The sequence below is a fragment of the Populus nigra genome, chromosome 9 (assembly GCF_951802175.1).
Source record: "Populus nigra chromosome 9, ddPopNigr1.1, whole genome shotgun sequence".
In the NCBI taxonomy this organism is placed as follows: Eukaryota; Viridiplantae; Streptophyta; class Magnoliopsida; order Malpighiales; family Salicaceae; genus Populus; species Populus nigra.
This window is the reverse complement of record NC_084860.1, coordinates 1898329-1925169: the sequence shown is the minus strand read 5'-3', so window position 1 is coordinate 1925169 and position 26841 is coordinate 1898329. Positions and strand designations below refer to the sequence as shown.

General features: G+C 34.1%; 1 long non-coding RNA gene across 1 annotated transcript; it reads right to left on the bottom strand.

The window, feature by feature from the left end:
* Window positions 1-13228: 13228 nt before the first annotated feature.
* LOC133702959 (uncharacterized) lies at window positions 13229-14809 on the bottom strand. Its single transcript, XR_009843807.1, has 2 exons — window positions 14384-14809; window positions 13229-13556 (listed from the first exon to the last, which is right to left on the bottom strand). It is a non-coding gene; the product is annotated as an uncharacterized LOC133702959 (long non-coding RNA).
* Between the last annotated feature and the right edge of the window lie 12032 nt (window positions 14810-26841).

Here is a 26841-nt window from a genome sequence, read left to right as displayed (position 1 = left end):
GTAAGGCAATTGTATGTTTTGCCAACCATTCCTAAAACCACATAATGAATTTTTTCAGTTTATATGACTGTATTATGTATGCATGAATGAGAAATATAGCCATTTTAATTAAGCAAATTAGAAAGAAAATATGATGTTATTTTGAAATTTTATAAAAACAATTAAAAAAAAACTAGTTGACTACAGATATAATTAAATTATATAAAAAAGTGTGGCCCCTCATATAAGTTGATTGGTTCTTTGTAGTGTTTACAGTATAGGATGTCATTAGAAGAACATCTGCGATATAAGATCATATTACTAGAGGTAAACATTGAATCTCAAAAGTAATTATGGTACTTTCTCATCACCCCAAGACTTGAAAAAGCCATGAGCTTCAATGTTGAAGACATGATATGACCTAACTTATGGTGAGGTATGAAGAGATTTAATTAATCATATGAGCTCGTTTGTCACACCAAGACTTAAAAAAGCCATTCTTCTTCCATAACAATTCATGACATGACATGCCATATCAATTTAACTTGTGGTGAGGAGTGGAGGAATTTAATCACATATATATGTGCATTCAGACTGTGTTTCTGATACTAAGAATGTTCATCTTTGGTTAAACAAAAATTATTTCAATCCATTCAGTTCTGATTTTTGAAACCAAATTTATTTTTTGGCAAATGCAATGGACGTTCTAAATACTCATCTTATTTTTAGCGCAGGCAAGTTTCTTCTAACAAGGAGAAATCTATCAGGGAAACATACAGAGAATCTGCTCAAATCAACACAAAGAAGGAATAGCAGAAAATCATGGCACAGACTCTGCCATCAACGATATACTTGGAACGTAAACTCTGCAGCTGTATATTGTAATAGCACAGTTTTAACATTACCATTTATTTGTTTCCAAAACTGATTCCACGTTGCTGTATATAATGCACACAATAACTATCAATAAAATAAGCGGAATTATTCATTGAAACAGCTGCTGTGTTGAGTTTCTATATGGTATCAGAGCTGCCAAATTCTAACGAATCACCGATCCAAAACACCATGTCATCATCCTCCGATCAAAACCCAAATTTCACCCTCAACACCCAACCCTCTTCCACAGCAGACAAACCACTTATTGCTTTCAATATCACAGCACAGATCAATGAAAAATTAACCCCCTCCACCTTCCGTCAATGGCGTGCTCAATTTGAAGCACTTCTTATTGGTTACGATCTACTCGACTATGTCGAAGGCACACTTCTGTGTCCCTCCTCCTCTGGCACCGCCACTGATGAGCTCTGCAAGCTCTACTGGGTCCGGCAGGACAAGCTTATTCTGAGTGCTCTTCTAGCCTCCACATCATCCTCAATCACACCACTCATTGCTACAGCAAAAACATCTCATGAAGCTTGGAAAAAGCTGAAAAATTTATATGCTAGCCGATCAAGAACTCGTGCTATGCAGTTAAAGGAGGAACTTACCTTAATCCAGCGTGGACACCGGTCAATTACAGAATATCTCCATGCTGTGAAGACCTTGGCTGATGAAATAGCCATTATTGATCACTCAATTTCAGATGATGACCTAACGCTTTATGTATTGAATGGTTTAGGTTCAGAATTTCGGGAGATTGTAGCGCCTATTCGAGCCCGAGAATCACCACTGACATTTGAGGAGTTGCATGATCTGCTGGTGGGACATGAGGCATATCTGAGGCGCTTGGAAACAGTAACGCAACACCTAGTAGCTTCCGCCAACTACACAAAGACGAAGCCTTCTAATTATAGAGGGAGTCAACAGTGGTCCCCCAAACCACATGACAACCCCCGAGGGTATCATGGTTCCAACACAGGCAGAAATTTTAGTGGCACTCAACGTGATGGACGTCGTTTTAATTCTGGCAGAACCAACAACTTCAATCGACGTTATCAGCCCAAATGCCAAATATGTGACCAATTTGGTCACGTTGCAAAGTCCTGTCCTCAGTTTCATCCACAGAATGTATCTGTCAATTGTGCCACAACCTCTACCGGGAAGAACAACAATTGGTTACTTGATTCGGCTGCTTCACATAATATCACGGGTGATCTTTCCAATTTATCTGTTCATTCCGAATATGATGGAACTGATGAAGTAATACTCGGTGATGGCTCAGGTTTGGCAGTCTCACATGTTGGTTCTTTGAATTTACAGTCTACCCACCGAAACTTTACACTCCATGACACCCTCTATGTTCCAAATCTTCGCAAAAATTTAATTTCTGTCCATCATTTTACCAAACAAAATAATGTTTTTGTTGAACTTCATTGTTTTCATTTTTTTGTGAAGGACGCGACCACGGGGGCGATTCTACTAAAAGGAGCGTGTAACAATGGCATCTATATCTTTCCGGATTCAATGGTGATACCCCAAAAGGTTGCTAATGTGCATGAACGGACTTCCATTGATGGATGGCACAAGCTTCTTAGGCATCCTTCACTCAAAATTGTTCATCATCTTGTTAAGAATTTTTCCCTTCCCATTTCATCGCAAAAAAAAATTTCATCCTTATGTCATTCTTGTTCCATTAATAAAATACATCAACAATCCTTTCATGGCACTAGTCTTCAAAGTCATGCACCCCTTGAACTTATTTACACGGATGTGTGGGGTCCAGCTAGTTATACTGGAATAGAATGTTCAAGATACTACCTTATTTTTATGGATCACTATACAAAATATATTTGGTTCTATCCAATGGCAACTAAATCCGGTGTCTCTAATATTTTTCCACAGTTCAAAAAGTTTGTTGAAACCCGTTTTCAAAAACCAATCAAAACACTCTACTCTGACAATGGAGGTGAGTTTATTGCTTTAAAATCTTATTTCTCACGTCATGGCATAACTCACTACACCACTGCTCCATACACCCCTCAACAAAATGGCGCTTCAGAACGCCGTCACCGTCACATTGTGGAAACGGGCCTTACACTACTTCAAGATGCAAATCTTGATTTTTCGTACTGGCCTTATGCTTTTCAGACTGCATCCTACCTCATAAACCGACAGCCCACACCACTCCTGCAACACAAATCACCTTTTGAAGCTCTTTTTCATCAAACCCCAAGTTATTTAAAATTAAAAAAATTTGGCTGCATTTGTTATCCCCTCACACGTCCATATAATTCAAATAAAATGCAACCAAAATCCAGAGTATGCATTTTTCTTGGTTATTCATCTACTCAAAATGCATATAAATGTTTTGATCCTCATTTACAAAAATTCTTTATCTCTCGTCATGTGTTGTTTGATGAAACTCAATATCACTGCACCTCCTCACAAATTCTGTCCACACCGGTTAGTCCAGCCAGTCAACAAGTCACTCCACTGCATTTTGGTTTCCCACAGATCGTTGTGCCACCACCAATGGTCTCCACAACACCAGCCTCATCACTATCTCCGAAAGACTCCCCTGCCATTGTTGCATCCTCCCCAGGTAATTTCAATACCCCTGTGTCTTCGTTAAATTTGGAACAACACCCCCCTCTTCACCCTACTGAACTGCATCGTCCAACTTCTCCACATACCATTGTTTCCAGCCCTATCCCACCTGTAAATCCTCCTCCTCACACCCGCACCATGACCACACGCTCCATGAACCAAATCTTCAAACCTAAACAACTTCACACAGTAACCAAACACCCTCTCCCCCAGACCTTAGAACCAACTTGTGTGAGCCAAGCCATTACTCAACTTCACTGGCGTGAGGCTATGTCAAGTGTACTCACTGCTCTAACGAAACATGGAACATGGGACCTCATGCCATTACCTCCCAACTGTGTACCCGTGGGTTGCAAGTGGATCTTTCGGGTTAAAAGGAATGCAGATGGCTCTGTCGACAGATTCAAAGCCCGCCTTGTTGCTAAGGGTTTCCATCAACGTCCAGGGGTTGATTATACAGAAACGTTCAGCCCTGTAGTAAAACCAGCAACTATACGCGCTGTATTATCTATTGCAGTCATGCGTGGCTGGGAATTACGTCAAATGGATGTTAACAATGCATTTCTTAATGGTGCATTAACTGAAACTGTCTTCATGGTGCAGCCTCCGGGGTTCAGAGATTTATCCAAACCTAACCATTTCTGCAGGTTGAACAAGGCCATCTATGGCCTTAAACAAGCACCTAGAGCTTGGCATACAGCACTCAGAACTGCTATTCTTAAGATGGGATTCCACACCTCCAAGGCCGACTCCTCTCTATTCATTTACAGCCATGAATCCATTCTCTGCTACTTACTAGTTTATGTTGATGATCTTGTCATAACAGGAAACAATCCCACTCTTGTGACCACCTTCATTCAGCAGCTAGGCGATATGTTTTCTCTCAAGGACATGGGACCTCTTCACTTCTTCCTGGGAGTTGAAGTCATTCCCACCAAGGCTAGCTTGTTCCTCACACAACATAAATACATTCGTGAGCTTCTAGCTAATAGCAACATGAGTGGTGCCAAAGATATCTCCACGCCTCTTTCCACATCACAGTCACTTCAGCTGGTTGATGGTACCACTGCTGTGGACAGCTCAGAATTTCGCCGCATTATGGGCAGCCTTCAATACCTCTCTTTGACACGCCCAGATATTTCATTTGCAGTTAACAAACTCTCTCAATTTATGCACAAGCCCACTACAACTCACTGGACAGCAACCAAGCGGCTTCTACGATACTTAAAACAAACTATTTTCTATGGTATTCAGGTTCACAGAGCTGGACCTTTAGTGTTGCACACATATTCTGATGCCGACTGGGCTGGGAATGTGGATGACCGCACGTCGACGTCTGCATATATCAGTTTCCTAGGACCTAATCCCATTTCATGGACATCCAAGAAACAGAGAGCAGTTGCACGCTCCTCAACGAAGGCTGAATACCGGGCACTGGCTAATGCGGCCTCAGAAACAATTTGGTTGTCCACTCTCTTCAAAGAACTTGCATTTCCAATCCAAGACTCTCCTCTGCTGTTATGTGATAATCTAGGAGCCACGCACCTCAGCTTCAATCCAGTGAACCATTCACGCATGAAACATATTCAAATTGATCTCCACTTTGTACGAGATTTGGTGCAACAAGGAAGTCTTCGGGTTAGACATGTACACACACAAGACCAACTCGCTGATCTGTTAACCAAGCCACTGTCCAAACAAAGAACGACTGTGTTACGTAACAAGATTGGTCTTGCCGATGGAAGCTCAATCTTGCGGGGGCGTATCAGGGAAACATGCAGAGAATCTGCTCAAATCAACACAAAGAAGGAATAGCAGAAAATCATGGCACAGACTCTGCCATCAACGATATACTTGGAACGTAAACTCTGCAGCTGTATATTGTAATAGCACAGTTTTAGCATTACCATTTATTTGTTTCCAAAACTGATTCCACGTTGCTGTATATATTGCACACAATAACTATCAATAAAATAAGCGGAATTATTCATTGAAATAGCTGCTGTGTTGAGTTTCTATAAAATCTACATATACACCCTTTCGTGGAACATTTTCACTTGATTATGTTCAATATTAAACATGTAACTAAGAAAATAATACAGGCTTATTAAGTAAATAACTAAATAGTTTAGGCTTTAAAGGGGATTTAATCATATTTTGATGTGATCTTAGACCTGTTGTTGCCATAATTATTCAAGCCTTAGGTGCTCATTGGTTGTCATTCACGCAACACTTCATTATCATTGACAATTAGCAAGTTCCATATTAGTAAGCCGTCATCATCAGCCATCACAACAGAATAAATGTTGCAATTAATCTTGTCACCATCACCATCTTAAAGCTTTAATTCTATGAGATTATTATTTGGTATATGCTAGGTCTGGAGGCCGTGGTTGGCTACGGGCCGGATCAAAATCCAACAAAAAAAATAATATGAGGGTCACCTTTTTTTTTCACGTGATAAAATATTTAAAATGAAGATGAAAACTTTATAAGTACATTAGATAAAATTAATCGAAAACCATGCCCGTTATCAAGCGAAAAACAAATTGGGGTGACTTGTAATGAGTGACGAGTGAACTAGTTGTCCTGTTTAAACGGCAATTCTGTTAAAAAAAATTAATGTTATCTTCGTTTTAACCCATTCTTAATAATAGCTTAAATATGAAACAACAGGTTGTCTAGGGATTAAACCACAAAAAGTATTTAGGAAGTGAAATGAAAAGATGGCGACTCGTGCTAACTTTCAAAATTAACGACTCGAGTAATGGACATGAACACAAAGAGTTGACCTGGTTGCTATGTTTTTAAACTTGGCTCGGTGTTCGACCCGATCCAAGACTCGGGTCACTAGGTCAACTCTAATTTTTTTTATAAATCAAAACGACGTCGTTTTAGTAAAAAAAAAATGTGTCAACGAATTACAACCAGGTTTTTGACCAGTCTACTAGGTTACCGGGTTACTCAGGTTTTTAACTACCTCTATTTTTTCTTAAACCCAATCCAGTTTTAGCTCCTGGTCAGCAGGGTCCCGGGTCGCCCGCTAGACCGGGCCGAGTTTCAAAACTATATCCGATTAGACAATCCACCTCTTTCTTTTTTCTTCCCTTATTCTTATTTTGGCTAAGCCTTTATTGGGTCTCAACTGACCTGGAGTTCAACTAGAGAATAAAGATGAAATTTAATAAATAATTAAATGTTGATAGATGAAACTAAAAAAATAATAGTTTTAAAAAAAAAAAAGCAAACCCTGGTGAGTCTCCTATACTGAGATTAATCTTTTAAATTCATAACATGTGAAATCCTAAATACTAGTTCAATTAAAAAGCTCAATTCTTAACCAATTTAATATTGGAGAATCAAATTATATATATAAAAAAATCTAAATATAAAAAAATTATCAAAGCAAAAAGAATAAGGATCAAATGACATAGGAAAAAAAACTCAAGGAGGATGAAAGTATAAGAAAAATTCAATTCTAAAAATCATATAAAACAAAATAAATGGCAATGAAAAGAACAGGGACCAAATCTAATAGTAAAAAGTCAAAGAAGGATAAAATTGAAAATTAAATAATTATTGAATGATGAAACTAAAAAAATATTAGTAAGAAAAGGATGGGGACTAAGCAATCCAATGTGAATCTTCTAAACTTGAGTTAATTTTTTAAATTTAAAATTCTTAAAATCTTAGGCTTGAGTTCAATTAAGAAGCTTAATTTCCTACCAATTTAATATTTAATGATGAAATCGTTAAAAAAAATACCAAAAAAAAAGAATTGCACAAAAACAAAATGAGAACTAAATCACAAAGGAAAAAAAAATCAAAGAATGATAAAATTGTAAAAAAAAAACTTTAATTCTAATAATTTTTTAAAACAAAATAAATAACAATAAAAGAAAATAGGGATCAAATATGTCACATAGCAAATTAGAGGATAAAATGAAAAAACAAATCTAGTTCTATAAACTTTTCGGAAAAAAATAGTAACAAAAAGAATATAAATTAAATTTAAAGGTAAAACAAATTTAAAATTTGGAGTGTAACATGCAAGAAATCAAGATGCACTGAGAAAAGAAAAGAAAATCTACCAACACTAAACTAGAAGTTATAACACCAAATGTGTCGTCGTGGAAAGGAGAAGCTGCCAAGATGAATATAAAAAAAATCAAAGAATGATAAAATTATATATATATATATATATATATATATATATAATAGGGATCAAATATGTCACATAGCAAATTAGAGGATAAAATGAAAAAACAAATCTAGTTCTATAAACTTTTCGGAAAAAAATAGTAACGAAAATAATATAAATTAAATTTAAAGGTAAAACAAATTTAAAATTTGAAGTGTAACATGCAAGAAATCAAGATGAACTGAGAAAAGAAAAAAAAAATCTACCAACACTAAACTAGAAGTTATAACACCAAATGCATCGTCGTGGAAAGGAGAAGCTGCCAAGATGAATATAAAAAAAAATCAAAGAATGATAAAATTATATATATAATAGGGATCAAATATGTCACATAGCAAATTAGAGGATAAAATGAAAAAATAAATCTAGTTCTATAAACTTTTTCAGAAAAAAATAGTAATGAAAAGAATATAAATTAAATTTAAAAGTAAAATAAATTTAAATTTTGGAGTGTAACATGCAAGAAATCGAGATGAACTGAGAAAAGAAAAGAAAAATCTACCAACACTAAACTAGAAATTATAACACCACACGCGTCGTCGTGGAAAGGAGGAGCCGCCAAGATGAATATAACCAGACTAAGAAAGCCTGACATTGATCCCCGAAAACTTCCAAACACACCAAAGCTTGAAGACGACTATGGATTTCACCTTTCTGTTTTAGATTATTTGTTATACAACTTCATTTCCGCTGATAAATCCTAATGGGGAGAAAGATTTGTTCTGAATACATGAATTTATTAGATTTTCAGTCAACTGCTTCAACTTTTATTTTTTTCAATAGAGTGTTTGAACTCTCGATTTATGATCTTATATATCATAACAGAGGCATAAGTGATTTATCTAAGAACCGACAAATAGCATGCAGTTGCTAGCTATCTTTTTCATGAATATCATCAACTTGTAAATTCTAGTTAATCTAATCTAATATCCAATTCCTACATGTAATCAGCCAAATTTAATTACCTGCCACATACTCCTGTTGATATGAAATGCCAAGGCTAAGGGACGAATCCAGACTTTGAAAAATGGGGTGGCCAAAATGTAAAGTTTTGTTTTTGAGGGGGTCATTAAATTAAAGTACCTTTACAAATTTTATAAATCAAGGGTTATTTTGAAAACTTGTAGTTTATTTTTTATTTTAATTTAATTTAATTTTATAAATCAAGGGTGATTCGTATCTACTCAAAGGTGTGAGAGATTGTAAACATATACTAACTTATTTTGATTTATTTTGATCAGTTTAGTATTTCAACTTCTACTTTTTTTCAATATAATACTTCAAGTCATGGAGCATTTCAACATTTTCCTTTTTGGCTAAATAAAGTGCCATAATTTGTGGTTTGATGGCTAGCAGTATATGTAGATTATTTACTATTCCTTGTCTAAATGTTCATCTCATTCATTGATATTGATAGACATATCAAGTTTAATTAGATATTTGTATCTTTCATTTGATAAGACTAAAGCATTTGATGTGTTGAAGACCTATAAGGCTAAAGTATAGAAATAAATTGAAAAGACCATCAAGATTGTAAGGTTGGATAGAGATGGGGAGTTGTATAGAAAGTAAAAAACAAAAATGTCAGGTACATTTGCATTTGCAAAGTTCTTTAAATAAGTGTCTGGCACACCATTGTTATATTAAGAAACAAGGCTAAAACAAGCCTTCCGACAATGATATATATATCAAGTTTCACAATATTGTTGTCTCATGATTTTACTAAATATATTGTTTATCAATGTATATATCTTAAGATTATTAAGATTAATAGAGCAAATATATTTTATCCTCTATGTAGATGAAATTTTACTTGTAATTGGTGATTAATTTGGGTTTTCTAAACCAGACTACATTTTTTTTTTCAGAACTTTGATGTGAAAAATTTGAGGGAATCCTCTTATATCATTAACATAAAGACTCACTAAGATATATTTTAAAGAATATTAATTTTTTTAAAAGGCCTAAAGAAAAAAATTTAGAAAGATTTAGGATAGCAATTTAATTATGTATATTAGTAATCAGATGAGACAAATTAATTTAATAACCACAAAATACATTGAAAAATGAGTAATGAATAATATGAAGAAGAGCAACAACAGATGAAGAAGAGCAACAACAGATGAAGAAGAGCTTGCTGCAGAATCTGTGCTAGCGATAGTAGCAGAGTTGGAAAGATGCAACTCTAAAAAAGAACTTGTGCCTGCATAATGATCATCAAAAAAACATGCAGATGGTGACATAAGGGCAGGGCTGTGTGACAGTAGTATGGTGATAGATAAGGATGGGGAACTGAGTGGCTGTATCTGTGAGGCAGAAGGGGCGGTAGAGCCGCTGGGAGGGGTTAGTGGCGGGGCTGCTAGGTGAAAAGCGGGGGAGGTAATCAAAGTGGGCAAGTTTGTAGGCTGGGTAGTGGTAGGTGTGAGTTGAGCTATCTGTTTAGATTTTGTAAATGGAAACACATTGTCATGAAAACAAACATGACGGGAGACATATATATATTGAGACGCTAAATCAAGATAACAATAACCAAAATGAAAAGAACTATATCTTAAGAACACTCATGGAGAGGAACAGAAATTCAACTTATGAGCATGATATGGACGCAAAAAAGAAAAACAGAGACACGTAAAAGTACATAGAAAATCATAATCACGAGTATTAGTAAACAAACATTCAAAAAGAGACTGATTTTGGAGGACAAGAGTGGGCATGCGATTGATGAGATATATTGATGATTCAAATGCATAATTTCAAAATCGTTGTTGTAACCCAATTTTGGATCCACCAAGATTTTCTCGAATGTTATTTTTATTTCTATTATTATTTATAAAAATCCAAAAAAAATTAAGAAAAAAAAGTTTAAAAATTCAAAAATATACTTTTCTCGAGTCAACCGCATCTTTCCATCAAAACCGAGTCCACCGGGTCAATACGGGTCAAACCATGTCGACTAGGGTAAAAAAATGAGTTTCGGGCCGTTTCGGGTCAAAACCGTCATTTTCGGTCAAAACCGAGTCCACCGGGTCAATACGGGTCAAACCATGTCGACCATGGTAAAAAATGAGTTTCAGGCTGTTTCGGGTCAAAACCGTCATTTTCGGTCAAAACCGAGTCCACCGAGTCAATACGGGTCAAACCATGTCGACCAGGGTAAAAAATAAGTGTCGGGTCGTTTTGGGTCAAAACCGTCATATTCGGTCAAAACCGAGTCCACCGAGTCCATACGGGTCCAACCATGTCGACCGAGGTAAAAAATGAGTTTCAGGTTATTTTGGGTCAAAACTATTATTTTCGGTCATTAAAATTGATTTTTAGCGGTTGAAACGAGATTTTTCTAATACTGATTTGTTTATTATTATATATAATAAAACAAAATTAATAATACAAATTTGTTATATTAGACGGGGTAGTTACACTAATTGTAGGCGGAGTAGTTGTGCATATACAATTTTTCTTAAAGCAGATCCGTGTTGTCTCCTATCATTGGCTATAAATAATAGCCAGTGATAGTTCGTCGAAAAAAGGAGAGAAAGAACGAAAGAAAAAAGAAAGAATCGCTGTGAAACTGTTGTATTTTTTTCTAGTTTTTCTTCACAAGAGTAGGATATTGTTTAAAAAAAAAACAATTTGAAAAATACCAAATATATCCCGACACATCTCAGCCGTTGAAATATTCCAAGATTTGATCTCGTTGCGCCACGTCAGCCGGTGCACCGAGATTTCTGTGCACCGCGACACACCAGATCAACGCTCCGCTCATCCAGACCGTCCGTTCAATCTGCTAATCTAGCCAATCACAGCCATCCGATCATTTCATCCGAGATCCAACGGCGTTCAGTGTTCAGCGGTACTGGTGTACCATACACGCGTTCACACCGTAGCGTAATCTCGGAGCCTCTCTCTCCTCTCGCCGGCGACACTCTCTCTCTCATCCGATCTCCACTTTCCGGCCGTCTCCAGCCTCCGCACCACCACAGAAAGGTTTATCCCCTGCTGTAAAGAAAAACCCCGGTGGTTTGCAGCGTTTCCTCCGCCTCATCTGGCCGGAAAAAGGCCGCGATTTTCATCGGCCACCGAAGCTTCAAGTCGTCGATTCTCCTTCGTCAGCCATCAACGGCCATCGAGACCACCACCATCAGAATCCTCGACATCAGATCTACCAGGATCGACCATCGTTTGGTCAGAAATCTCGCCGGACAATTTCGCCGCCGCCAACAGTAGCCGCGCGTGAGTCACACGCGCCGCCAGTGGCATTTTCATAATTTTCGGAGAATTTCGAGGGTATTTCAGTCTTTTACCTATACAGTGATACTCAGGTAAATTTTTTGAGATTTCTAACTTTTTTATTTTATTTTGTATATAAATTTTCTTGCATGTAAAAAACAATAAAACAAAAAAATATAAAAAAAACAACGTGGTTCCCACACCCATTTTATTATATTATTGTTCGTGGATCCAAAACCCAATTCTCGAATATGGTTATATCCATTTCTCAATAATATCAAAATAAAATTTGTTTTTATAAACGGATATTATTTGTCGACACGTCTCTTTTTTAAAAGGACCGATGTCAAAAATGTAAATATCAAATATGGATTATTTCCATTATTTCTTTTGGTAATCCAGACGTAATTCTCCTTTTTAGGGTTGAAACGTCATATTTTAGACAAGTCTCCTAATTTTTAGGGACTGATGTCATTTTTAACGCGTTTCCTATTTTTAGGGACCGACGTTAATCATTTTAAAAAAGGCAAATTACCAATAAACCCAAAATATAATGGATTATATCCATTATTTCTTTTGGTAACCCAGACGTAACTCTCCTTTTTAGGGACAAATGTCAGTATTATAGACAAGTCTCTTAATTTTTAGGGACTGATGTCATTTTAACGTGTCTCCTATTTTTAGGGACCGACATTAATCATTTTAAAATAATTACCAATAAGCCCAAAATATAATAGCATTTGAATCAAATAAAAAACACACAAGTAAGGTTAACCTTTCTTTCGAAAGGATGTTTTAAGGGTGGTGTCTACCTTCCCTTAATCATAACTAACCCCGTTCCCGAATCCCTGGGACCAGTGTCTAATTTGGGATTTCTAGTTCCCTCAAATTACTAGATGGCGACTCCAATAAAATCTTTGTTTTCCCCCAATCGAGAAAAAACTTTTTTTGTTAAATAAACAAAAAAAACAGGAGCCGTCGCCCGACGTCGTGTATCGACAATCGTAACGGGGAACTACATTGTCCTAGGAGGGAACGACCTGTTTCAACAATATAACAATGACAACGCTCAACACTGTCATTTTGCTCATGTGAATGAGGACAAGTTAACCAGTTATGAATACCAATAGTTTGAAAGAAACTGTTTAACTTGTGATATTCACCACCCCAATCAGTTTGAACAGATTTAATTTTGCAGAAAAACTCACGCTCAACAAGCAATTGGAAACGTTGAAATATAGAAAACACATATGATTTGACAACAAGAGGATAGTACCAGATGTATTTTGTATGTGCATCGATAAAGATAACAAAGTAACGAAAACATAGAGGCAAGGCCCCAAACATCACTAAATATTAAATCAAATGGAGAGGAAGTTTTATGATTCGTGGGTCACAAAGACAAACACAAAGACTTGCCAAGTGAACAAGCTTGACATTGAACAAGAAAGCGCCTAGAAGTACACATTATTTTATTTTTGAAAAATAACAAATGAAAAATACAGGAAGTAGGGTGACTCAATCGATGATGCCATATATTAGCAGTCGCAGAGACACAAGGAGACCAATACGCTTGAGGAATAGCAGTGGCAGATGACTCAGAAAAAACGTAGAGACCATCATTGCTCTGACCGGGAAGGAGTACTGATTTAATGGTGAGATCCTTTACATAAAACACAGAGACAAGAAATTCAAAATAAACATTATTATCACGACAAAATTTTTGAACAAATAGTAATGGTTTGGTAATATGAGGAACATGAAGAACGTTAGATAATGTAAAGGTGCATTTAGGGGAATGTAACATGGCATGCCCAACATGGGATATGGGAAGACCCTTATCACACCCGATATCTCGGCGACCGTTTTGAAAATTTATTTTCTTGAAAAAGAACAGATATCTGACATCTTGTTCTTTTGGGGAAATGTCTTGCTTAAAGAGTCGTCACCTAGTATTATGGTCACTAGAAACCCTAACTGGTTAACAGAGATTCTATGGTTCGGGACTGGTTGTGGCTAGAGAAGGTATTAGCACCCATAGCGCACCTTACCTGAGGTAAGCTGCATTGCTGATTTTGTTTTAAGTTGCTAAAAATTTATTGGTTTATGCTCTGATGGTTTGCTTGTGACATTCCTGACTATGGCGTCGATTAATATTCAATTACGAATATTTTCAACTTTGACGTTGATAAATATTACGTAGCTAGAAAATAATAAATTTAAATCAGTATTTTTATTCTAACTCTGGCGTTAATAAATAAACCAATAACAAATTTATTTTTTATGCATGCATATATATTTTTTTACTTGTTTTTATTTTTTATTTTTTATTTTTTCAGGGCTGGACCAGCCAGCCCGGCCCGGTCACTGACCTAAGCCAGTGACCTGGCTGAGCAAAGGCACGCACCACGCGTGCGTGCAAAGTGAAAGGCTAATTAAATTTCACGGCACAATGTCAAATGATATTGCAAAACAGGAAGAGAAGATTACCTGGAAGCAGGAACGAAGACGATGGTGAAGCTCTTTCTGTGTGATCGGGTGACACTAGCCGGACACCAGTTTCAACCTCCCCTTCGTTCTTCTGGCTTTGTTCTTTCTGTTTCTGATGGTTCGGAGTGTTGAAGCTGGAGACAAATGCCCCGGCTGATCAATGCTTGCAGTTTCTCTGTTTTTTCCCTGTTCACTTTGGTTGCATTCTTCCTCCCTTGATTTTTTCTCTGTTCGTGCTCTCCCTGTTTTTCTTTTCTCTGGTTCGTGTTTTTGGCTCTCTCTCTCTCTCGGTCCCTCTCTCTCTTCTGGTTTTTTTTCTTCTTTACATTTCTCCTTCCCCCCTGTTTCCCCTTTCTCTGTTTCGTTCATTTTCTTGGCTTTTTTTCGTGTTCTAGCCCCGGGGTCCTTTCTTTTTTCTTTCCCTTTGTTTCGTTCTACTCATGACCTCTCCCCCTTTCTACTCAAACGTTCTTTGGCTTTTATAGCCAGAGACAACAATGTCGTTTCTTCTAACCATAAAGTGTGGTAGTTGCAGAAGTAATGGCTGTGCGGCAGAGGGCGTCCGTTTCGGTCAGGGAATAAGATGAACAGCGCTTGGAGAAATGGCGCCGTTTTGGTGTTAACGGCTATTTGCGTTTTAACCCTTGAAGTTTTGAACGTTTTGTAATTAAGTCCCTAGTTAAATTATAATTGGACCCCTGCATTTCAGAGCCTTTTACAAGTTAGTCCTTGGACTTTAATCTGTTGCAATTGTGCCCCTAATTAACCCCAAACTTTGGTATTTCTTCAATTCAGTTCTTGAACTCATTAATTAAATTAATTTCAAGTTCAATTAAGTCTAAAAACTTATCAATTCTCCTATTAAGCTTTTATTTGATTAATTAAATTAATTCCAAGCTCAATCAAGTCTCAAAACTTATCAATTCTCCAATTAAGCCCTTGATTTCAATAATTAAACTAATTTCAAATTCAATTAAGTCCTAAACTTATCAATTCTTCAATTAAGCTCTTGATTTTGTCAATAAAACTAATCCAAAGTTTAATTAAATCCCAAAACTTCCAATCATGTTGCCATTAACCCTAAAATTTTAATTCATTCTTCATTTATTTCATTTTTTTTCATCATCATTTTTTTATTTTTTTCATCATTTTTTTTAGAAAATATAGTAAAAAGAAATAATAAAAGAATAAAGAATTGGGTTACAACCCTTACCATCACCAACATGCAAGTGATCATTACCAAGATAGGGAGCAGAATCGGTCAGAATTACAAGATCAGGAGTAACGTGCTGGTTCGCACCAGTATCCGGGAACCAATTTCCTGCAGAAACAGAACCAACAGCAAGATGAGCAGAGGGTTGGTGGTTGCTGTTGCGAAACTGAGCACATTGAGGGGCGGTGTGGCCGAAGGAGAAGTAGAGCTGACACTTGACAGTCTGCTCAAAAGGCCAGTGAGAAGGCCATTACCAAGAACCAACAGACCGTCTGGTTTGCTGCTAGTTGCTCTGCTTCTAGTCTGCAGGGGCAGGAGAATGAACAACCTGAAAATCAGCCTTGTGTTGGCTATTATACCGACTACTGTTGAGGCGTCAGGAGCCGCGTGACTGGCTTCTATTACGGCTGAAATCAGACTGGTGTTGACGCTGGGCAAGGTGAGCAGAGGGCAACAGAGAAGGTGTGGGTAGTAGAGGCGGATTTGCGGTCATGACTGGAAGAGAAGACTTGTGCAGAAACTCATGAGTAAGAAGATGGTTGTGAAGATCAGCGTATGACAGCGGTTCTGCCTTGGTGACGAGACTACTGACCAAGTCTTTAAACTCACCGTGAAGACCATAAAATATCTAGAAGTTAAAGTCTTAGAAGTTAAAGTCTTCAAGAGAAAGAGGTCGGCCAGCAGCAGCCAATTCATCAAATAATGACCTGGCGTGCTGCATGTATGTAGTAACTGAAGCATCTCCTTGTCGAAGATCTTTAAAGGATCTATGGAGTTGCATAATACGGGAATTCAATGGAGAAGCAAGCGCTTTCTTAAGAGTGCGCCAAACATAAAAATAAGTCTGACAATCTACCATAAGATGCAGGATGTCCATGGAGAGAGAGGAGAGTAACGCGCTTAAAATAAGCTGATCCTATTGCTTATAACGAAGAAAAAAAGGGTTGATTGCCAAAGAAGAGCCATCAGAACTGTCAAAAATCTGAGAGGAAGGACACGACACTAAGCCATCGACAAAGTGAAAAACACCTTATCCAAGAAGATATGGCTTCATCTACATTCGCCAATAGAGATAATTGGTGATCGTAAGCTTCGATGAGACCACTTGATGAGAGTTGGACAACGCAACAATAGAAGGAGGTGTTGTCCCCATGATGTGGAGAAGGACAACAGAAACATGGGAGAAGGAACTAGGGGTTTGCGCTGCAGGTTGGGGTTGCTGCTGTTGAGAGAAGGAACTAGCGACAGTAACTTCTGAGTGGCTGGCCGGCTGGGTTGTACCGCCGGTTTGGTGGGGGAAGAAGACGGCAGCAATAGAGTCCATTTGGGAGAGGGAGAGAGGAGGTCGGCTTAGATATTAATGTGATGTTTTTTTTGCATATACATTATTATTTTTAATATCCTTTGGAATATATAAAATTAGATCTCAATGAGTTATTAAAAATTTATTTATAAAATTTATTTGCTCATTAAGTTTTTATATAAAGGATGCAATATTTTGGAATATATGAAGAAAAAAAACTTCGTTGCTAAGTATTGATAAATAAAACCACTATGATTCATATATTTTATTCTTCATTTAAGGATGAACGTTTTCAGTATTAGATATTTCAGATTCATAAATGAATTTTCACTTTTAGATAGTGTGGTGTAAAAGAACTATAGATATCATATGAATCCAATGGGAAAATGTAAAAAATATTTACATTATTATATATTTTTAATTTTATATAAAATTCATAAGTGACAATTAAAGTCTTAGAACCTATTAGATCGTCGAGTATGGCCATGTTGCTTGTGATTTATCCATCTTTGGCATAAAGTTCTATTGAATGAGAAATTGTTTCGTAAGTTTATTCTACCAATTCACCTAGTTTAGTCAATAAATAACATGTTAATGAACATGATAATCATTTACGGTCCATTAACTGTTTATACAAGTGTTATGTCACTGTTGGTTTTGTTTATAAATGATTAATAGATAAATTTTATTAAACAATTTCTTTTTTATTTGTCATGCATTCATCTTTCATTGGAAAAAAAAAAAGGCAGAAAAGAAATACTAAAATTAGTACAAAGCCAAAATAGATTTATCAAGCTAATTTCATAGTCAGATCAACCCACTTCGTTTTTAATAAAATACTAAAAAAATATTATTTTACTAAAACAACTCCTGTTTGAATGTTCCTTTGTACGCAAAAACTAAAGAACATCAGCATGAGGTTCTTGAAAGCTTAATTTGTATCTCAGAAGTAAAACTGCCTCTGACTCTTTGCAAATAGTGACTCAAAATTAAAAGGCATATGTATCTCAAAATTTTAAGCAGCTAAAAGAAATCAGGTTATACTTCTATTTTCTTCTTATTGCATGCATCTGTAGTCTTCAATTTACATATCTTGGTTACTTAACAATAACTTTTATGCTGACTTAATGTAGAAATTTAGAGAATTTACTGATGATAAAATACAGGTATATATAAAATAGAATCAGTTCCTAACATGACAGCAATTAGATTTGATTATATCCTTGGTTATGAAAAAAATAAATAATAATTATATAATCATCTAAAATAGAAAATAAACATAATATATAGGAAATATAATAATTTCATATTCTTGTTTATTGTCTCTTGATGTTACAGTATCTATTTTATTAATTTTTAATATTGGCAATATCTGCAAGGATCTATAACTTATACTATAATCTTCAAGACTTAATTTGATCATTCAAATGTGTGATTAGTGTTAGACAGACAGTAAAGGTCAACAGTAATTTTGAAGGCAAGAACACTATTGTACAGTAGAAGATGATGCAACTGTTTGAGCCACAAAATGCAGGTTCAGGAGTTGTTTGGCTACCTAGCTACGAATCCTACAAGACATTGCAAAGTTATGGAATTGTTAGAAAATCCAAAGAGTATGAGTTATTTGTTGATGATGGGAACTTGAAGCAGATGCTTAATTCTGAGCATGGCGTTGACATTAGGACCATCAAATTCAAAATGGGCAATAACGATAACCTTAATGATAACATATGGGATTATAACATAAAACCTTGGAGTCACACTTATGTATGATGTGGTGAATTTGTGAGAAATAAATAGCTATATGTAGAGGTGAGAATCAATTTGTTTAGTTCGGTTTATACCAAAAAATCCAACCGAAGCAATTTTTTTTTTAAATCTTGAATTAAATGATTTGATTCAATTTAATTTTTTATTTAAAAAACCGAATTAGTCAATCGGTCTTTTAACTTGGTTTTTTATAGGTTTTAATGTAATAAACCTGATTTTTTTTTAACTTTTTTTGGTTTTCTATTAAAACAAAATTGGTCTTGTATGGCTAGGTTTAATTTTATTTTTTCAGTTTCTCAAATCTAAAATCGAAACTCTCTTTGAAAAAAAACTTTTCTAATCATTTTTTTGGTTTGATATCTGGAATTAGTTTTTCAATTAATTTTATCTTTCTTTTTTTCACTAATTTGATTTTTTGTTCCCCCTAGCTATATGATTTATATTAAGAAGGGTGGGCTAGTGCCCATAACTTAAGGCTCAAATGTTTTGGTAATAAATAAAAGGCTTTGTTGGGCCTATTTTAAATATTATGTCTTGGTTCTAAAAATTAAAATCATTACCCGAAAACAAATACAGCACTTATTGTGGATATCAAACCTCAAATATTTCTGTTGAAAAGGAACTCATATATGCATGAATTAATAGCCGTAAAAGCAAACCACTTAAATATGTTGATACGGTAGAATTTAGAATATATGAGCTATTGGATATAAACTAGTGATGTGCCAGTGACATGCTGCGCGATTCCTAATATTTTTTGAGGAATATTTTTGGTTGCTATCTAATTTTTTATTCCATTTTAAAAGTATTTTCAAGATAAAATCAAAAAATAAGCAAAAATCAACAAAAACCTCTAAAAATATGTTTTTGATGTATTTATATTGTTTTTAACATTTTCAGTGTTTTCTTAAAAAAATTTAAATTTTAAATGTTTTTTTAATATGTTCGGCTTTTAATATATTATTTTTGAAATTATTAATTTTTTCATCGATGTTTATATTGTTATTTTAAAAAAATCAAAATATAAATGTTGGATTAAACAATTGAGAAGAAAGATAAAAAAATTTACGTAGATGTTGCCACACACAAAATGGAGGAGGGAGCCATTATAAAAAAATAAAACAAAAGAAGATACAAAAAAGAAAACCATATATACATTTTTCTAAACCTAGTTGCCACCTAACAACCCCCTCTCTATGGCCAAAAGTGAACCACCCCTTTGCCTCCACTAGCCACTGGCCACATGCCATCATTTATTTCTTCACTGACCATCAACTCTCTCTCTCTCAGCCATTATGTCAGTCACCCTTTCTTTTTCTCCTAGTATACTCAACCCAGCCTTTTACCTCCCAAAAATAAACTCAAATTGTAGTTTCTAGTTTTTATACAAATTGATAAATTATATTTTTTATTAAAATAAATTTATGATATTTTAATTTTATATTTTAGCCTTTGTAAAATTAAATTAAAAACCAACGGACTAAAATTAAGCTATAACATGTATTAATAAAAAAAAACAAAGCAACAAACAATATAATGTAACTAATGTTTAAAAACACCATAAAACATGAAAAAATAGGCTAGAAATGTGCCTTAAGAAATCATTTACTAGGCTAAATAAATGTTTTATATATTTATCAAACAATGGTTGTTGTCCTTTGATTCTTTCTTTTCCAAGCTTGTCGTTTTCTCTCAAAGTTGAAAAAATCATTGTACTAGTCTCTTAAACTTTCACACTTAGAGTTCATTTATCAATCTTTTCCTATGTTATCTCTCTCCTTCTTCTACCTCTTCTGCCTTGATTTTCCAATGGTATTTATATGTTTTCAAGTTAGGATTTTGATGAATCCAATCAAAGATTGATCATCATTCATAAATGAAAATAGAATGATTTTGGACAAATCATAACAATTAAAAACATTGTCATTGGCTGGTTTTGCAATAGTGGTTTTGTAACAAATTCAAAGATGGTTTTTTGGCAAAACTTTGAGGCTAAAGTGAGTTTTTTCCCCTTTATTATCTTGATAAAATGGTTATAAACCCTTGATAAAAACCCTCTGAGCAGCTTTGAAGTGTGAACATGAAAAAAAAATTAGTGGGTTTGCAAAATAAGCATCACACTCACCGATGACTGAGTTACCCACTTTTAAGACTTTGTCGGAGCAATTCTGACATCATCACCATTGACTACCACCTGAAAATTGTAGAAGAGGTGCACATCTTTTGTTTGGATCCAACCCTACTTGATTCAGAGGTCTACAGCTTCACATCTATATGCTTGAATGTACCAACTTGATCAGCCTAAAATCTGAAAATGCAGAGAGGGTTTTATGGGGATGAGATGTTGTTGAGATCATTGAAGAAAATAGAATGTAAATGTTTGATGAGAGTAAATGATCTTTGTAAAGAGAGTGTTTCTCATTTTGAATGGTGGTGATTAAACCCTTTGAGGTGGTCGGAGATTCCACATTCATTCGATTGAAATTGCCTGCTCGATCACTTAAATTACCAAAGAAAAAGATAAATGGTGGTCGAATGGCGTGTTGTTTAGGCTAAACCCTAAAATTAAGGTTTTTAACTTGGGATTTAATGAATTCTAATTTAGTCAATGTTCTTTCAATTTCTTTTAATTGCACCTGTAATTGTCTCTTAATTTTTATTTTTTATGCAATTTCACTCCTATTAAACTCAATTGGTAACCCTAAAGTTCTATGACTTTTTCAATTAGGTCCTTGGTTCTCGATTTATGCAAATTGACAATCAATTGACCATCAAACTTTAAATTTTTTTTAATTTGGCCTTGATTTTGTAGATTTAAGTTCTCGGAGTCTCGTGCCATTTATAATTTGGTCATTGGTTTTAAATTTCTTCAATCAAATCCTTAATTGCCCATCAAACTTCAATATTTATGCAATTAAGCCTCTAATTTGACAAAATTAACTCTTTAAAATTGTAATTCAACCCCAAGACTTTAATTTCTTCTAATATAGGCCTAAATTGACTTTATAAACTATTTTTTTATAATTAAACCCTCAATAAATTCAACGAAACCTTGAAAATCCTAATTGGGTTATTAAACACTTAATTTTGAATTTTTCTTCCCAAATTGGATTTTTCTTATTAATAAAGCCTTCATCAGCCAAAATTCAACCGTTAATTTTTCAACTATGGAGATTTTGATCCTCCTCAACCATTTTTTTTTTGTTGTTGCAATTTTCAGGAGATTCTTCATGTTCTTCCCACTAATGTATATTTTTTTCTAACTTTTTTAATTATTTTGTTTTTTTTATTTTGTATTTTGTATTTTTTATATTTATATAGGGTCCCAAAATGGGTAACAACAATCCTAATCTTATAATTCGTGTTCGGTAAGTTAACCCGAGTTGACTCGACTCATTTTTTAGTTAAATTTAATTTTCAATTTCATCATTCAACATTGGGTTGATTGATAATTTAGTTTAATATTTTTTATTTTTTTATAGTGTTATTATGATCCGAGTCAATATAATATATAGTTTTTTCAATATTTTAAAAAATATTTGTCCTGATTTTTTAAGTCAAACTGTATTTTTATCAGTTGTTTTGGTTGTCTTTGAATCTATCAAATTGACTATGTCATGTTAGATTAATCCCTATATAATTTAATTTTCCTTGCTAAAATAAAACTTAACAACACCTAAATAATTGTTTTATATTTAAAAATGATCAAACCTGCATCTAACATAGAATATTCATCTAGTTATAATAAAAGCTAAATGGTATGGGAAAATTATTATAGATCAAGAGAGCTTTTACTGTGGATTATAATAGTAGTTTCACTTTTAATCTCTCATCTTTTTGCGAGTGGATAAATGTTTCTTTGGCTTTTTTTACACAAGGATATTCAGGTTTTTTCAATTTACAAGTATAGTCAAATAATGCTTTTAGCCTCAGAAAAGGCAAAAAAAAAGCTTTTTCTTTGGGGAAATTTTGGTATTTTAATATGGGTATTTGTTTAATAAAAAGGAACATGAGAGGCATTTTAGTATTTCACGATGTATTTGTTATTTTTTAATCGAAAAGCAGCGGGTTTGTGTTCCTCACGTCCCAGCGAGTAAGTGGCGTCCGTGCCATTAAGGAAGCGTGTATGACTCTTCCCAATGACCATGGCCATCTGTCATCTAATTGGATGTGCATTCGTGCACTCTTTCACATGGTGTGGCACGTGTAGACAGATAATGGTTGAAATGTAGCTGGTGATTGATTGTTTGCGTTTTTTCTTTCTTTTCTCTCTCCCGATAACTAAAGTGCATAATTATCCTTTTTGTTTGTTATTTATCAAATCAGACATATTTGTCAGACCCAAGGTGTTTAGGTCTCGTATGAGTGTCATACCCAAATACCTTGGATCTCCCATGCCTGCTAGACCCATGCTCTTAGGTTTGAAATTGTTATCGGACCCAAGTCACTTAGGTCTAGACCCAAGCGTTTGGGCCTAACAACCATGCCAAACACATGTGCCCGAGTCTTCTAAACCCACATGCCTAGGTTTGCTATACCCGCGTCTAGGTAAAAAAAAATTTAAAATTTTTCAAAAGCACAATTGAACTGCAAAAATAAACACTACCTCATTCAAGTATGATTTTTCATTCATATGCAGTAGAACATAACTACAAACTCTTTTTTATTTTTGCAACTTATTTTATAAATTTGTTATATTTGAAAAGGAAAGAATAGAAAAAAAATGTTGAGTTCTAAATGATTTTTTTCAAGTCTTTAAAAATAAACTTTCCTTTTTTTGTATGCATTGTGGATGAAAATATTAATTTTGTGTTTCCATCCAAGTGTTAGATAGTTTTTTAAAGGAATCATGCATTTTTAAATTTGAGATATTGTTGCATAATCTAATTGTCAAAGTTTGTTAGGGATTAATAAAAAACAATTAGTGAATTTTAGGGATGCATGTGGTTAATATCCCAAAATAGAAGAAAGAAATATAGAAAAGATAAAATTATATTTGGTTAAAAAGACAAAGTTGAAAATACAAAATAAATATGTTTTTAAAACAATTATAAGTGTATTCTTATATTTTCAAAAGAAAGTGCATGGGTTTGGCATAGTTGTAAAGCTTAGGTGCTAGGATCATGCTAGACCTAGGTATTGGTCTTACACTGCTACCAGATCCAAAACGCCTGGATCAGACATTGCTATCAGACCAAGGTGCGGGTTTGACACTACTGTCAGACTCAAGTATCTTGGGTCTACGCTTGAATCTAACATTATTGCTAGATTTATGTTCCTTGGATTTGACGAAGAATTAAATAGATATTTAAAAATTAACCCATTTGATTAGGTTTAATAATATTTTTAAACTATTTTTTATATTTTAAAAAATTTAATATTAATCTACTACTAAGCGCGGATACATATACTAGTTAAGAATAAACTAAAACTGTTCAGTGTTTCACTGTGCAAGTCCACAGTGAAACGCTGAGCAACTGCTTTCCCTTTTTTTTATTTTTTGCTTTTTTACATTTTTTTAAAAAAAGTTGTTTTGTTTTTTTTTTAAATTTGTTTTTTTCTTTGATTTTTTTAATGATTTTTTTTTGTTAATATTAATTTTTTTTCTATTTAGTTATCAAACTTTCATGACACGGGTTTCGGGTTTGACGGGTTAGCCCAGATTTTTTTTTTGGTTTACTTTTTAATTAATTATTTTTTCGAGTGCAGTCCAAAGTGAAGCGCCGAGCCGTTTTTTTTTTTGCTTTGTTTTTTTAAGCTGTTTTTTTTCCTTATTTTTTTTAATGAATTTTTTTTGTTAATGTTAAATTTTTTTCTATTTAGTTATCAAACTTTCATGACACGGGTTTTGGGTTTGACGGGTTAACCTAGATTTTTTTCTGGTTTACTTTTTAATTAATTATTTTTTCGAGTGTAGTCCAAAGTGAAACGCCGAGCTGTTTTTTTTTTTTTGCTTTGTTTTTTTAAGCTGTTTTTTTCTTTATTTTTTTAATGAATTTTTTTTGTTAATGTTAAATTTTTTTCTATTTAGTTATCAAACTTTCATGACACGGGTTCCGGGTTTGACAGGTCAACACGGATTTTTTTTTTGGTTTTTCTTTTTAATTAATTTTTTGTTTAATTTAGTTTGTTAATGTTAAATTTTTTCTATTTAGTTATCAAACTTGCATGACACGGATTCCAGGTTTGACGGGTTAACCCAGCTAATTCTGGGTTAACTTGTAATTTTTCTTTTCCTATTCAGTTATCAAACTTTCATAAATAGCTAAAAGGAATCAGTGTTTTACTGTGGACTGCACAGTGCAGTCCACAGTAAAACACTGATTCCTTTTAGCTATTTATGAAAGTTTGATAACTGAATAGGAAAAAAAAAGTGCAGTCCACAGTAAAACACTGATTCCTTAGGCGTTTTTGTTTTTGTTTTTGTTCTTTTTTTAAGTTGTCTAAGTTTTTTTAGTTGTTTTTTTTATGCTTTTTGAGATTTTTTTTTTGCTTCTTTCTTTGTTTTTTTTTAATTAATTTTTTTTCGTTTAGTTTAGTTTGTTAATGTTAAATTTCTTTCTATTTAGTTATTAGATTTTCATGACACATATCCCGAGTTTCACGGGTTAACCTGGTTTCACGAGTGAACCCAGTTAATTCCGGGTTGACCCGTCAATTTTTATTATTATTATTTTCATAAATATTTTTGTTTAATTTAGTTTGTTAATGTTAAATTTTTTTATTTAGTTATCAGACTTTCATGACACAAATACTGGGTTTAACAGGTTAACATGGTTTGACGAGTTAACCCAGATTTTTTTTCCTTTTTAGTTAATTTTTTTTGTTTAGTTCAGTTTGTTAATGTTCACTTTTTTTTATTTAGTTACCAGACATTCATGACACGGATCCCGAGTTTAACGGGTTAACTTGGTTTGACGAGTTAACCTGAATTTTATTATTTTTTTTGCTTTTTTTTTCTTTTTAATTATTTTTTTCATTTAGTTTAGTTTGTTAATGTTAAATTTCTTTCTATTTAGTTTTTTTTCTTCTTAGAGGTTTGTTTTCTTTTATTTTTTCTTTTTAATTAATTTAGTTTATTAATGTTAAATTTTTTTCGAAGTAGTTATCGGCTGATGCCTTTAGTTTTTTTTTATGCCTTTGACTGTGGACTTCACAGTGCAGTCCACAGTGAAAAGGCTGATGCCTTTTGTTTTTCTTTTCTTTTTAATTAATTTTTTTCGTTTAATTTAAATTGTTAATGTTAAAATATTTTTCTATTTAGTTATCAAACTTTCATTACACGGATTCCGGGTTTGATAGGTTAACCTGGTTTGACGAGTTAGCCTAGTTAATTCTGGGTTAACCCATTAATTTGTTTTTTTCTTTTTAATTATCAAAATTTCATGATGCGAATTCAAGGTATGACGAGTTAATCTGGTTTGAAGGGTTAAGCCAATTAATTCATTTTTTTTTCTTTTTTTCATTATTTTTTTTGTTCTTGTTGGTTTTTTTTTCTTTTTAACTAATCTATTTAATTATCACACTTTTATAACACGACCTTGCAGCCAGACCCACGTCTAATGCTATTGGGTCTGGTATTGCAGTCCAGACACTTTTATGCTAAAGGTTAACCCAAGTTTAATATTATTATTAATATTATAAACATTACTCTTAGTTCAGGCGCTGCAACTAAACCTGAGACTCTTGAGTATAACTTTACAAAAAAATCTAACACTTTTAGATCTTGACTATTTTTAAAATATAAAAAATAATTGACCCGCGGCATCGTGCGGGGCATGTAACTAGTTGATTCTAAAAGTTATTTGGTGGTAAAATTTAGAATAGTAAATGATGAGGAGGGTATTTTTAAAGATTTCCTTTTCTTCTTCACTTTTCCTTTCCCAACTCATAATTAATGAATAAAAAAAAAAGCAACTTGCATATAATTATATGCTTAGGCCCACCAATACTGGCCGAAGCCGAACCCATAATTAGTTTCCTAAAAAATCCAAAAACAAACGTCTTCCCACTGTTACAATCCACCGTCACGAATCCCTGTGATAAACCCATCCAAATACAAAACGGCCACCAAATCCCGTCAAAACCAACTTCACTCCGTCAAAAATCGGTCACCAAATTCTTTGCAGAAACGAAAGGCTATCCTATATTCCAAACCTTGCCGTCTCAGTT